Source organism: Elephantulus edwardii, unplaced genomic scaffold (assembly GCF_000299155.1).
Source record: "Elephantulus edwardii isolate Elephantulus edwardi_28Jun2011 unplaced genomic scaffold, EleEdw1.0 scaffold00065, whole genome shotgun sequence".
NCBI classification, from domain to species: Eukaryota; Metazoa; Chordata; class Mammalia; order Macroscelidea; family Macroscelididae; genus Elephantulus; species Elephantulus edwardii.
Window position 1 is genome coordinate 224,451 of NW_006399815.1, and position 15,424 is coordinate 239,874.

Below are 15,424 nucleotides of genomic sequence, written 5' to 3' on the forward strand. Positions count from 1 at the left end.
TTACAAAGGCTACTCCCTAGAAATGATATAAAAGAGCATAACAACCAAGGTTCTACTATGATTTAAACAAATTTCTCATTAACAAGACTTCTTTTTCTATCGCTATTATTCAGTAAATATTTTTAGTCCCTAGTAGTAAGAGGCTACTCTGCAATTCCAAAGGCACAAGTTTCTAATCCGCTAGCTTTTCTGTGGGAGAAAGATGGGCAGTCTTCTCTCATGCAATTTACTGCCTCTGAAAACCAACTGGAGGCTCAGCTATGGGCCAGTTCCAGACCAATAGCACACAGCAACAACGCCATGTCTTGGGTTTTGTGTCAGATATTGGACTTTAAAGATGAATGACACATGGTCCCTCTTCTTAAAATGGCACCAGTCCATTAACTCTGGAAAATAGTGCTATGTAATTACCAGTGATCTCTTACAGCTAGATATTACAGGAACTAATAGAAAATGCTTATTGAACACCCCCTTCAAGTGATGACAAGGCATGTTGCATACCTGCAACAACTTAGATACATCTGAAAAAAGGACATTTTAAAACAGTGTACTTGATGCAAATGGAGCTCAAGCTATGATTTAGAAAGAGATTGGTAATAACACTGTAAGGTCCAACACGTATTTATTACTTTTTTTAAGGAAATATGTACGTTCTTTAAGAAAATGTGTATGCTACTTAATTTATACGAACAATGTTGTGAAAGTTCAAGACTGAGAAATAGCAATCTATATTTGGTAGGACATAAGTAGGTCTGAAAAGCTGATTCTCAGTGTTTGAGTGAGCATAATAGCAAAGTAATAGCTAGGAGGATAGAGAGCATATGAATTTTTGGATCAGTGTACATTAAAATATAGACTCCATTATTAATGAACTATATTGTCTTGTAAATGGTAGGTAAATCTCTGTGCCTCAATTTATATATATGCAAAATGTATATATAAACAGTCAAAACCAAAATATTTTTAGTAATAAATATGAGATTGTATTAAAAACTACTTAAAAGATACCTACTTTTAATTATTCAGAATATATGTCATTATCATAATCTTATGTTATTCTTTGAGAATGCCACTCAAGACAAAAATATGACCAACTCTCATACTTATGGCCTTTGAGTTATAACTGACTGATAGCTGACCTTACAACACGTTTTCAGAGGCTGTAAATAATATGAGAGGAGATTGACTATCTTCTTCACACAGATCCGCAGATAAGTTGCAACTGCCAAAGAGGGTCTGCTTTTGAGTTAACAGCCCAACTCCTTACAGACTATGAAACCAGAGCTTTCTTCATATAGGGTAGAGTATTCTCAACAATCAAAGTTATCGCTGCTCCTGCTATTATTCCTTATTAAACGATGTATAAGAAAATCACCTTGAAGTCACTATTAGTAGCTGCTCTGCTCTGCTCATGATTCCAGTTGGAATTGAAATTGACAAATGGAATTATTTTGGAGTGGGATCTCTGTCTTTAAAAAAAAGCCCAACTCATAACTTTGGAGTTAATAATGATAATGTCTCTACTTAGAATCAAAGCAAGTAATTGTACATAGTACAGCTACCAGACTACATAAACAAGAGGACACGATGTGATTGGGACATTGTATAAACCCTTGGGCCCATCCTCTACAGCATTACTAGGGCAGATGTATATCACAAGAAAGATTGGAGTATCTTGAAGTAAAGAATCAAAGAGTTGCATGCCAAAGGAATCTTCAAAGTTGCTTAGTTGTAGCAACTACCGGCACAGAGAACCCTGCTCACCATTCCATAACCTGGTTCATTCTTCTACACAAAAGAAAAGCTGCTTGGAAATTCATCCCAAGGGACTGTGAACATTTGAATCTCAGCATCTTCTAGAAACACTTGCTTTTGTTAACCTTTGCTCCACAGGAATAAGTCCTCTACCAGTCACTTTTCTAAACTCATATATGGCAGTCAACTTCAGACAGACATATTATATTCAATCCTTTACAGCCTCTGTGGCACAGATATTTGGATTAAGCTCTCTAGCTTTCATCTTGAGACATTATCTTTGGTTTCCATATGCCATAATTCTCCCTCGTGGCCATGTAGAGCTTGTGTCCCTTATTCTACTTTTCTAGGTTTTGACATTTGCTTTGTAACAATGTTCTGCCCACTTGAGCACTGTTTAACTCTGATTCTTTTTTTTTTAAACCTGATTCTTATCTGTGATCTTAAGACCCTAAATCATGAACTTTGTTCCATCCATAGGATTCATTGTGACATCTTAATCAATATTCCAGTAATGGCCATTCCTAAGAAATTTAAATCAGATCACTGCTTAAACAAGGGGAATCCCTATTATATTGACTGTTTAGACATAAACCTATCTTCAAAACATTTCTCATAGGACAAATACAGATTACCTGCAAATTTTGTTCAATCAGGAGATGTGATCTTCTACTTCACTCAGGACATTTATTTGAATTCATCTAATAAGAATGAGGATGACTGGAGAAGGTGGCGTTGCATAACTTGAATCATGGTTGATTTTGTAAATCTTAGAATGTTGAAAAGTTTTTCTGCATTCTGTATAACAAAGTGAAAAAACTATAGGCAGTTTCTTCTTTCAAAGTATCTCAAACACTGATTTTTCCTCCTTCTTATTTCATGGCTCAGTTGTGTATAGCGACCAATCTGCACAAAAACTATATTTAGGCAGTTTGTTTTCTGCCCTTGGTAGCCAAGGGGATAGCTGGGAGCAATGGTTCTTATTGTTGACAGCTACAGCTTGAAGTGAGAGTTAATAAAGCAAGAACTTTAGCAACATTGGCCTTTAAAGAATCAAGGTATCTCATATGTGTGCCCTTCAGAACAAATGAGTTGAGGCCACAACCTATAATTACCAAATAGAAATTTTAATCTCCTGGGAGTTGAGATCAGACAGAGTAGCCTAAGGAGTATTTGACTGGTCCCCAAGCAGGAAAGAAATGGTTTCCACAAAACACGTTAAGGACTGTGTATTTTATCTGTGAGTTTGTGGGCAAAAAGATCTCCAGATAAATTTGTAGTATTAAAGTGGTTAATTGATCAAATAAATAAAAACAGAAAAAGAAAAACAAGACAAAATACCCAGCAAGAATAGTAATATTCCTAAATGCTCTCTTTAAATTTATTTACTTTGATTGATTAGTTTAATCTTCTAAATAGAAGTCTCATTTCTATTTGAGTGCTCCTAGATTTAGGAATACTTAGAATAGCACTCCACCCTTAGTCTGGCACTGCTTGCTTTACTTTGTGACCTGCATGTTTCTGTGATGCTGGAAGCTATGCCACTGGTGCTTCAAATACCATCCAGGTGAACGGACAGATTTTGGTGAAACTTCTAGACTAGGGGAGACCAGGAAGAAAGATTGGCAATTTACTTTTGAAAGGAATGGACCAGTGAAAATGTAATGAATAGAAAGAAAAGGAAAACCCCTATAAGTGCACCAATAAGTAATATCATGCCTGGTAAAGATTGAAGTTATTAAGGATTTCATTTTACCTAGATCCAAAGTCAATATCCATTAAAACAGTAGTTTAAAAACCCCCACAAAGATTATGTATTACATTGGGCAAATATACTGTAAAATACTTCTTGAAAATATTAAAGAGTAAAGATGTCACCATGAGAAATAAGGTCCATTTGACGCTAGTCATGGTATTTTCAATTGTATTTTATGTATGTCTGTCAATAGGATAGGCAAATAAAAGCTGCATAATAAATAAGAATACCATGAAGAATTTATGCCTTTGAATCATGAAGTTGGGGAAGGCCACTAGATATATCATGCCAAAAGAATAAACAAATCTGTTTTGGATGAAGCTTAGCCAGAATTCCCCTTAGAAGTGAAGATAGTGAGACTTCATCTCACATACTTTGGACATGTTATCAGAGATCAGTGCCTGCTGAGGACATCATAGTAAAACAGAAGGTCAATGAAAAACAGGAAGACTTTATGGCACCTAATAGATACTCATTAATACAGCTATTATTCAAATATGCACATCAACCTTTAAAGCTAAAAATCAAGAATTTGCAGATTTCTATTAACTTTTTCAGTCTGCAATTTTTTGCAGACATTGATAGAACATGCAATCAAGATGCATTATAAATAAACTGACTGGAATGCAAAAGTTGGAAACAAAAAAGGACAGATAGAATATATGTTCTGGTGACAGAAATGAGGCTGGAGATCAGATGATATAAGGTTGTACAAAAAGTCATTTATTCATTGCCAATAATTTCTTTTTAAAAGTATAAATAGTAATTATACACATATACTGCAACTGATGAACTACACAGGAATCAGAATGAATAAATCTGTAGAAAAATACAGTGGAGAAGCTTAATATCAACAGTCTAAATAAGGCCAGGGATTGACTGTTTTGTATTTTACAATTAACTACATGCAAGTTCTACCTGAAGCTGAAGAAAATGAAAACAAGTCCATGGAAACCAAAACAAAACATTGAGTCAATCCCAACAGAATTTGAAAACCATCTTAAGAATAGAATTTATGCATTGAACACTAATGACAGAAGACCAGATGAGTTGTGGCATGACATCAAAGATATTATCCATGTCATTCAAAAGACAGGAATAAAAGAAAAGATCAAAATGGACGACAGTGACACTCTGAAACTTCCACTAGAATATAAAAAAGCTAAAACAAAGAAATACTTAAGTAAGACAGCTGAAAACAAGATTTCAGAGGAAAACTAAGTAAGACAAGCTAAGAAGTATAGAGAAATGTTCAATGAACTGGAGTAAGAAAACCCAAATGGAAGAACACACTCAGCATTTCTCAAGCTGAATGAACTGTAGAATGAATTTAAGCCTCAAGTTGCAATACTGAAGCATTCTGTAGTGAAAATAGTGAATGATGCAGGAAGCGTAAAAAAAAGAAATGAAAGGAATACACAGAATTGCTATGCCAAAAAAGAATTGGCATACCCACCATTTCAGAAAGTAGCATATATATGTGTGTGTGTGTGTGTGTGTGTGTGTGTGTGTGTGTATCAAGCAGCAATTGTCTAAACAGAGCAAAGGAACTAGGTTTAAAATCTGGAAAGGTGGACATCAGTTTTGCACTCTTTCTCTATACCTACTCAATTTGTAAGCTGAATACACAATTTAAAAATAACAAAACAAAACTGGACTATATGAAAAAAAATGTGGCAGGTTTGGAGGAAAACTCATCAACAACCTGTGTTATGAAGACAATACAACTTTTCTTGCAGAAAGTGAACAGAAAAAACAAAACCACTCCAAAACTTGAACCACTTACTTAAGAAGATCAACAATCAAGCCTTCAGTATGGATTCTACGTCAACATTAAGTAAACAAAAATCTCTGGACCGATAGACAACATCACTGTAGATAGAGAATAGATTGAAAGATTTAATCTTGCTTGATTTACAATCAACAATCATAATTGTAACAGTCAAGAAATCAAAAGAAGGTGCGGAGGGGGGGATTGTGTAACAATGAGGGAGTTTTTCTTTGCTTTTCAAGGAAAGGAGCAAACGGGGGGGGAGGGGTTTGTGTGGGGAGAAGAGTGCAACAATGAATGAATGGAATTCCAAAATCTCTGTAGATGTTCATTGAAATGAAAAATAAACAAACTAAATTAAATTTAAAAAAAAGAAATCAAAAGAAATGTTAAAATGGGGAGATTTGCTGTCAAGGATATCTCCAAAGTAGTAAGGAGCAAAAATATCAATTTAAGGAGTGCCTGATCCATGTCATGGTATTTTCAATTGCTTCTAATGCTTCTGAAAGTTAGACAATGAATGAATAAGGGAGTCTGAAGAAGAATTGATACCTTTGAATTGTGGTATTGTTGAATAGTACCATCTATCCCACATAATGCCAAAAGAACAATCAAGTCTGTCTTAGAGTAAGTACAATCATGGTGCTCCTTAATGACAAGGATGTCTTTGTCTCACATACTTTGCCAAGATTGGTCAGTTCTTGAAAAAGGACATCATGTTGTAAAAAGTAGAGCATCCATGAAAGACAGGAAGATCCTCAATGGGATGGGATGGAAAATTTACTGTAACTATGAACTTGAGCATATTGGAGTTAATAAAGATAGAAACAGGTTTGGGAAGGTTCTGCTCTGTTGTTCATAGAGTCTCTAAGAGTTGTAGTTGATTGGGCAACACATAACAACAGAAGCAACAATAGCAAAGGAAAATATTTAATGTGTTTATTCTACTATATAGTAAGAGTTAGCTGTTTTAGAAATCAACATTTTCATTCTTATTCATTGTCCAACTTTCATATGCATACAGAGATGAAAATACTATGGTTTGGAAGTTGATAAAAATACCAGAAGTTGGCAAAAATACTTTCATCATTTACACCCCGCTCAATTTGGTTTTCTATTTCCTTTTACTGTCAAATCTTCTGTTCATTTCTTGGGTGCTTTATATTGGTTATTTCCCCTTTTTATTTGCCCCCAATAGTAGATAGCTATAGTATCTATCCACGCATATGCCTTATACACCTGCCACATCAGGGAAGTCTAAAGAATGACTTCTGCTGTACCTCATGCAAGAAAGAGTGTAACCAAAGACTGCAGCTACTAATTCTGCCTCAATTTCTCTACAAAGACAGCATAGGACTGAACATAAATCACAATCTTGTGTCACACCGACCACAAGACACAAAGAGAAACGGTACGAATTACTTAGGTAGTACACTCAAATGGCTTATATTGTTGTTATTTGTTGTTGAGTCAGCTATGACTTGTAGTGACCCTATGAACAACATATCTGAATCCTGCACTATCCTAGCCACATTCATCATCTCTGCCACATGTAAATCCATTGTTAAATCACTGTAAGTCCATCCTATTGATGGACTTCTCTTTTGCTGACCCTGCATTTTTCCGAACATGAGGTCCTTTTCCAGTGGCTGGCCCCTTGTAACAACATGCCAAAATTATATGAGGCAAGGTGTCACTATCCTTCTCTTCTAGAAGCACTTGGTTACACAATCTCCATGACATATTTGGTTGTTCTCTTGGCTCTGTGTTGTATTGACTACTCGTTTACAGCACAACTCAAAGGCATCAATTCTTTTATCTTTATTCTATGTCCAATTATCAGATGCATAAGAAGTAATTGAAAAGATCATATTTTGGATCAGGCATATGACAGTCTTTAAACTGGCATCCTTGCTCCTCAGCACTTTGAAAAGGTTTTCTGATTGCAGATCTTCCCACGCAATTACACAGGCATTTTGATTTCTGAACTACTATTTGACAGCATGAGCAACAGCAACAGGACCAACGTCATTGACTGTGGATCCAAGTGAGATAAAATAATTGACAATTCGTATGTTTTCTCCATCTATCATGATGTTGCCTATTGACCCAGATAAAAGTTTTCTTAATGTTTAGATGTAATTCATAGTGAAGACAGTGGTCTTTGATCTTCTGCAACAAGCTCTACATGTCCTCTCTACTTTCATCAATCAACAATGTGTCATTTGCATGACACAGCTTCCTTTGATCCTGATGCCACATTCTTCCTCTTAAAGTCAAGCATTTCCAATGATTTTCTCATTGTAGAGATTGAACAGATATAGAGAAAGGATATAGCCTTGGCACACATCTTTCTATTTTTTCTAAGCAGAATTTTTAAGTTGGGTTTTTTAATTAAGTTGTAAGCTATACAACACTTATCTGGAATACCTCCTGATAACATACTTATATACACACCCTTTACTTACATATCTCTCTTTCTCCCAAACATACTCATATTCTCCCACCTCTGCTGTCTCAACCTCCACCTTTAAAAGGTCTGATTTGTTTTTGAAGTTTATTTCTTTTTTAAAAAAGTATTAGCTAAAAATGAGCGGGGCAAGCTGGTTCCTCTTTGCAATGGAGACGGTCACTTCTTCTGATAGCTCCCTAGCTTTGGAAAGTGAACATCCTCAAGAGACCCCAGAATCCAACAACGGCGTGTATACTTCCTTCATGAAGTCTCATCGCTGCTATGACCTGATTCCCACAAGTTCCAAATTAGTTGTATTTGATACTTCCCTGCAGGTGAAGAAAGCTTTCTTTGCCTTGGTGACTAATGGTGGACGAGTTGCCCCTTTGTGGGACAGTAATAAGCAAAGTTTTGTGGGTATGCTTACCATCACGGACTTCATCAATATCTTGCATCGCTACTATAAATCGGCCTTGGTACAAATCTATGAACTTGAAGAACATAAGATAGAAACTTGGAGAGAGGTGTACCTACAGGACCCCTTTAAACCACTTGTCTGCATTTCTCCCAATGCCAGCTTGTTTGATGCTGTCTCATCATTAATTCGAAATAAGATCCACAGGCTGCCAGTTATTGATCCAGAATCAGGCAACACATTGTATATCCTCACCCACAAGCGTATCCTCAAGTTCCTAAAATTATTTATTGCCGAGTTTCCCAATCCAGAGTTCATGTCTAAATCTCTGGAGGCGCTTCAGATTGTCACCTATGCCAACATTGCTATGGTCCGTACTACCACCCCTGTCTATGTGGCTCTGGGCATCTTTGTACAGCACCGAGTTTCTGCCCTGCCAGTGGTGGACGAGAAAGGGTGTGTGGTGGACATCTACTCCAAGTTTGATGTTATTAATCTGGCAGCAGAAAAGACCTACAATAACCTTGATGTGTCTGTGACCAAAGCCCTGCAACACCGATCACACTATTTTGAGGGTGTCCTGAAGTGCTATCTACATGAGACTCTGGAGACTATCATCAATAGACTTGTAGAAGCAGAGGTTCATCGACTTGTGGTGGTGGATGAGAATGATGTGGTCAAGGGAATTGTATCTCTCTCTGACATCCTGCAGGCCCTGGTGCTTACAGGTGGAGAGAAGAAGCCCTGAGCTGAGGAAAGGACAAAGAACTCAGACAGCACTGGGATATCTTTTCTACTGGCTGTCTGCCAACAGCTCTGGGAATCAGACATGACACTGTGGGAGAATTGTGATTTTGTGCTCAGCTCAGGAACTAATGCCCACCCCCACCCCATCCTTCTACCTGGGGGCTAGGGGCATTGGAGAAGAAAGGAAGATAGATTGTTAGCTGCCTTTGCCCTCACATGTATGCTTGAGAAGAGTTTAGTCCAGCCCATCTCAGTCACCATCCTCTTAGACGTCACCCCCTTTCTGGGTCAATTGTGGGCTCTCTGCCTTTCCTCAAATTCTGATCTCTTAGAGATCCCTAGACCTTATACTGCCTTTATTTCTATCCCTACCCCTTACTTCATCTTAAGATAATATCACAGCAGAAGTCTTTATTTTTATTAGTCTTGTTTCATGCTGTGTGTGGGAGGCTGAGTCCAGTTAGTGACATTTTTTTCCCCATAATGGGAGTGAAGATGATCGTGGCGTGGAGGCCTTTGGGTTCCTGTACTGTTTTTGTATGAAAGCTGATAGAGGGTGAAGTGGTTAGCTGATATTACTGTTTTTCATGGCAAACCTAATTAAAATGACAGGAACTTCTTCATGGTAAAAAAAAATAATTATTATTATTAATTTAATGAAAATTTACAGAGATTTTGGATTTCCATTCATTCATTTCCATTCCATTCATTGCTTCTTGGAGGCAAAAATTATGATTGATGCTCACATACTTTGGGTGTGGAGGGGCCAGTCTTTGGAAAAGATATCAGACTTGGAAAATTGGAGGGTTGTCAAAAGAGGAAAACTCTCAGTGAGAAGGATTGGCCCAGTGACTGTAACACTGAGCACAAGTATATCAGAGATTCTGACAATGGCATAGTATAGGGTAGGGTTCATATCTATTGTTCATAAGATTGTTATGGGTCATACTAGAATCAGTGTTAGATAACAACAACTCAAACTATTCCTATCAAATAGATTCTACTAGCAACCCTTGGGGACAGCAAAGTGCTTCATAGGTTTTCTGAAGCTATACAATCTATGGAAGCACACTGCCACATCTTTTACTAAGGTGTTGCCTGAGAGTTTAAACCACCCAGATTATAGTTAGTATCTGAGTCCATTAACCACATAATATCACGATAGCATCATAATAGCTACATAATAACATTAAAAACAAAAAAAAAGAAAAAGAAAACCAGCCCAAAATGAATTTTCCATTAATTGAGAATCAATTCATGTATGACCCTTCATTTGATTTCTGAGGCTCTAAATCATACATGAGGGGATTACCCATTTCCCTTCTATTGTTCCCATGGTGTATTTGAACTGACAAAGAATCTCAGCTTTTGATTGGCAGTGGATCTCCCTACAGCCTGCACTATCAGAAAGTTCCCTTATAATAGGATAGCATGTAATAAATAAATAGTGGACATTTTGACTTCTTTTTAAAATTTTTAAACTGTCAAAAAGCTAAGATGTCACTTAAAGGATTAAGGTGTGTCTCTTCAGTTGTGGTATTTTCAGTTGACTTATAAACATATAAAAGCTTAACGATGAATACAGAAAGATAAAAGAAAATTGATGACTTTCAATTGAGATGTTGATGAAAACTTTTGGAAGTATCATTGAATGCTAAAGCGACAAACAAATCTCTCTTGACAGAATTAGAACCAGTATATCCTTAGAAGGAAAAATGTGAGACTTCATCTCACAAACTCTGCATGGGCTTGGGAAAAAAGAGGGCCAGATTCAATGAGATGGACTGAAACAATGACTATAGCACAGGGCTCTAACATAAAAACACTTGGGAAGATAGTTCAAGATGGAACTGTGTTTTGCTCACTCATACATTGTATAGACATGAGGACAAACTAACTCCTATGGATAAATCTCCATCATTGAGCGTGAAAATTATTATAGTGATTTGTGTAATTCAAAAGAAACACTGATGATTGATGGCAAAAAGAGTTGATTGCTTGGTTTAACCCAATTTATCGAATTTGCTATTGGTTTGATTATTGGATTTATTCATTTTATATTTAGCATTTTAAAAATTATTTAGTAATAGACTCACACATACTTACCAAATTTACTAGGGCTAAATTACCAGAGGGTAACAGGAAGCATACACAAAAACAGTTAAGAGGGATTTCTTAAGCTCAAAGGAAAGAGGCAGAGTAGAGCAGTGGTTTCTGCAGGACAACAGATTCCTCTGTTCTGCCATTCAAGTACTTTGGCCTTGAACACTGCTGTCTAGCTATATCATTTAGGTTTTTTTAAGCTCAGGCAAAAGACGCTGGATAGAGCCATGGTTTGTGGAGGGAAACAGTCATCCTACAAGAGGGGAGCACTAGTACTTAGGTCCATCACAAAATATTGCCAAACCCAATGAATACCCTAGATAGAGAGAACTAGAAGAAATATGTTAATGTGGATTTATTTAAATATCTATAGAAGAAGATGTAAATGATGGAAGGAACAATGGAAGCCATAAAGAGAGCAAATACCCCAGAAACAGTGATCCAAAAGAAATATATTAATGAGGAGCAACTGGAACAGCTATGGAAGAAAATCCAAACGATGGAAGAAAGAATCGATAATATAGGTAAAGAGGTACAAGAACTTAGAAAAAAATCATCACAAGACCCAGAGGGTACAGTCAAGACAGTACTGGAAATAACATAAAAGTATGAAAATGCAATCCAGAATATTAAGACCAAAATGGCAGAAGTATCCAAATGCTGGAGAGGGGGAAAAAGTACAACTGCAGAGATAAAACAGAGAGTAGTGAGCTGGAAGACAAGATAAGAGCCTCACTGGAAACATTCTAAAAGAAAAATCAAAGATGAGACATAAAGAAAATGAAGAAAATATTAGAATTATTGGGATGACATCAAAAGGAACATCATAAGTATGATTGGAATTCCAGAACATAGGAGTGACAGGGAAGTCACTGAGAAAATTGTGGAAGAAGTACTAAAGAAAACATCCCATGTTTATGAAGAACAGGGTAATCCACAATCAAGAAGAACTGTGAACACCAAATAGACTGGACCCAAAAAGAAAAATGTCAAGACATAACATACTCAAATTCTCAAAATTAAAAGATAACTATAGCATCTCAAGGAAAGCAAAGAGTCGCCTAAAAAGGGGAAACAATGAGATTAAGTTCTGCTTTCTCAGCAGAAACCATGGGAGTAAGAAGACAATGGGATGAAATATACAGAAAGCTGAAAGAAAACAATTGCCAGCCAAAGATCTTATACCCAGCAAAGCTCTCCATCAAATATGAAGGGGAAATTAGATTGCTTGCAGAAAAGAAGGGACTTAAGGAATTTGTGAAAACAAGACCAAAATTGTAAGCAATTTTAAGTGAAGTCTTTCACATGGAGACATTAAAGGAAAGTGGAAGGACCATAGTAACAGCAACAGAAAAAGAAACAGCAAAACAGCAACAGTAAAAAAAAAACCAACCAAACAAACAAAAAACCAAAACAAACTTATGAAACCACCCATGTGGAAACTAAATAACTCTCTGCTAGAACACAATTGAGTTATAAATGAAAAATGAATTTGAAAAATTCCTTGAAACAAATGAAAATGAAAATATAACATGCCAAAACCTCGGGGATGCAGCTAAGGTTCAAACATCATGGAGCAAGTTATAGCAACAGGCACACACATAAAAAAGGAGGAAAGAAGAAAAATAATTGATCTAGTTCAACACCTTCATCAAATAGAGAAAGAACAACAATCTAATTCTACAGCCTCTAGAAGAAAGGAAATTACAAAGACAAGAGCTGAAATCATTGAGATAGAAAACAGAAAAACAATTGAAATCATCAGTAAGGCCAGGACATGGTTTTTGAAAGGGTCAATAAAATTGACAAACCAATGGCAAACTTAACAGAAGAAAAGAAAAAAAAGAGTGAAGACATAAATAACTCAATTAAAAATTATAGAGGTGACATCACAACAGAATCAGATGAAATTAAGTTTATAATATCAGAATATTATGAAAATGCATACTGTAAGTAATTTGAAAACCTAGAGGAAATGGACAAATTCTTTTAAACTCATATCCTACCCAGTTTGACATGAACAAACATAGAACGCTGGAACAGATGCAACATAAAAGAAGAAATTGAAGAGGTCCTAAAAACACTTCCCATAAGTAAAGTCCTGGACCAGATGGCTTCCGAGCTGAATTCTATCAAACATTCGAAGAAGATTTGTCACCCACTCTACTTTTATTTATTTTTTAAAGTAGGGATTAGATATTTGAAAGTTTTTAATTGATCAGCTAACAGAAAAAAAAATGGCAATTTAAATTCACTGTCCCTCACCTCCCACGAGAAACATTTGCAGTCTCTAGTGGTAAGGAGCTACTCTACCAAGCTGAAAGTATGCTATTTGAATCCACTAGCTTCTCTGAGGAGGAAGATGGATGATTTGTTGCCTTTGAACATCCCCTGGAAGGTCAGCTGTGGGTCACTTCTGAATCGATGATACAGAACAACAATAATTGTCCATAGCATAGCAGTAAAGAAATAAAATAACAGTACATTATGACACTTTGAGGACTAAGTGCATCTTACTTAAGCCATTGTGTTTCCATTTGCTTCAATTCTACTTAAAGTATTTTAAAAAATATAAAAAGAAGGAATACTCCCAGAGTCATTCTATGAAGCAAGAATGACATTAACACTGAAACCAGGCAAAGATATTACTAACAAAGAAAACTACAGACCCACATCTTTCATGAATATAGGTGCAAAAATCCTTAACAAAATCCTAGCCAGTAGAATCCAAAAGCACATAAAAAAAATAATTCATCACAACCAAGTGGGGTTCACAACAAGTATGCAACAGTAGTTCAATATTTTAAAAAATCGGCATAATTCACCACATTAACAAAGCAAATAATAAGAACCATATGACCTTAGCAATTGATGCAGAGAAGTCCTTTGACAAAATCCAACATGCATTCCTGATAGACACTCAGCAAAATTGGAACAAAAGGGAGTTACCTCATAATAGTGAAAAGTAAATATGCAAAACCAAGAGCCATTATAATTTTCAATGGAGAAAGATTAAAAGCATTTTCCTTGTGAACAGGGACCAGACAAGGATGCCCGCTGTCACCACTTCTATTCAATATTGTATTGGAAGTGCTTGTTAGGGCAATATGACAAGAGAAGGGAATAAACATCCAGATCAGCAAAGATACGGTTAAACTGTTGCCTTATGCAATGATATGTGTACATAGAAAACCCCAAAGATCCAACAACAAAAAAACCCTGTTAGATCTAGTACGTCAATTTAGTAGAGTAGCAGGATATAAGATCAATATGTAAAAATCCGTGGGATTTCTCTACAGTAACAAAGACAACTCAGAGAAGGAAACCAAGGAAGGAATACAAGTTACAATAGCCAAGCACAAAATGAGATATTTGGAGTGAATGTAACTAGAGACACAAAAGTACTGTACAAAGAAAACTACAAAACATTTTTGTGAGACACAATAAAAGACCCAAATAAATGGAAAAATGTTCACTGTTCATAGGTAGAAAGACTCACTATTGTGAAAATCTTACCAAAAACAATCTACATGTTCAATGTGATATCAATACAGATACCAAATTTATTTGTCAAAGAGATCAAATTATCCATTTTACTTGGAGAGGAAAGAGACCCTGAATAAGCAAAGCTCTTCTGAAGAACAAAAATGAAGTGGGAGGCATCGTGCTGATCTCAAAATCTACTACCCAGCAGTAGTAACCAAAACAGCATGGCACTGGTATAACAATATGTACATAGACCTATGGAACAGAATTGAGAACCCAGAAATGGGACCAGATATCTGTGGTCAACTGATATTCAACAAGGAAATAAAACCTATCAAATAGGGAAATTACAATCTCTTCAACAAATGGTTTTGGCAAAACTGGACTGCTACCCCAAAGAAAGTTGTAACAGGATCCATATCTCACACCATACACAACAATCAACTCAAGGTGGATCAGAGACCTAGGAATAGAGCTAAAACCATAAAGTTCATCAAAAACAACCTGGGATCAAACTTAAAAGGCCTAGTCTATGATATAAAGAGACAGACAGTCAAATACAGCCAGAAATGCACAATCGGGAGAGGATAAAAATGATGACCTTCTAAAGATTAAATTCCTGTGCACATCAAAAACATTTTCCAACACAGTGACAAGAAAACCTGCTGACTAGGGAAAAGAAAAATTTGGCAATACTGTTTCAGACAAGAGTCTCCTATCAAAAGTTTACAGAATTCTGCAGGGCCTCTACAAGTACAAAATATGCAAAAGACATGGAAAAAAATTTTATAGAGGAAAATGTTGGATGTCCAAAAGATACATGAAGAAATGTTCAAAATCACTGGCAATAAGAGAGTTGCAAATAAAAAACCACAAAGATATCATCTCCAGTAGTAGAGGTAAAGTTTAACAGGACACCAAGTAATAAATGTTGGAGAG

At 36.2% G+C, this 15,424-nt stretch overlaps 1 pseudogene; it reads left to right on the plus strand.

The window, feature by feature from the left end:
* Positions 1 to 7,901: 7,901 nt before the first annotated feature.
* On the plus strand, positions 7,902 to 8,897 carry LOC102877387 (annotated as a pseudogene).
* Positions 8,898 to 15,424: the final 6,527 nt, after the last annotated feature.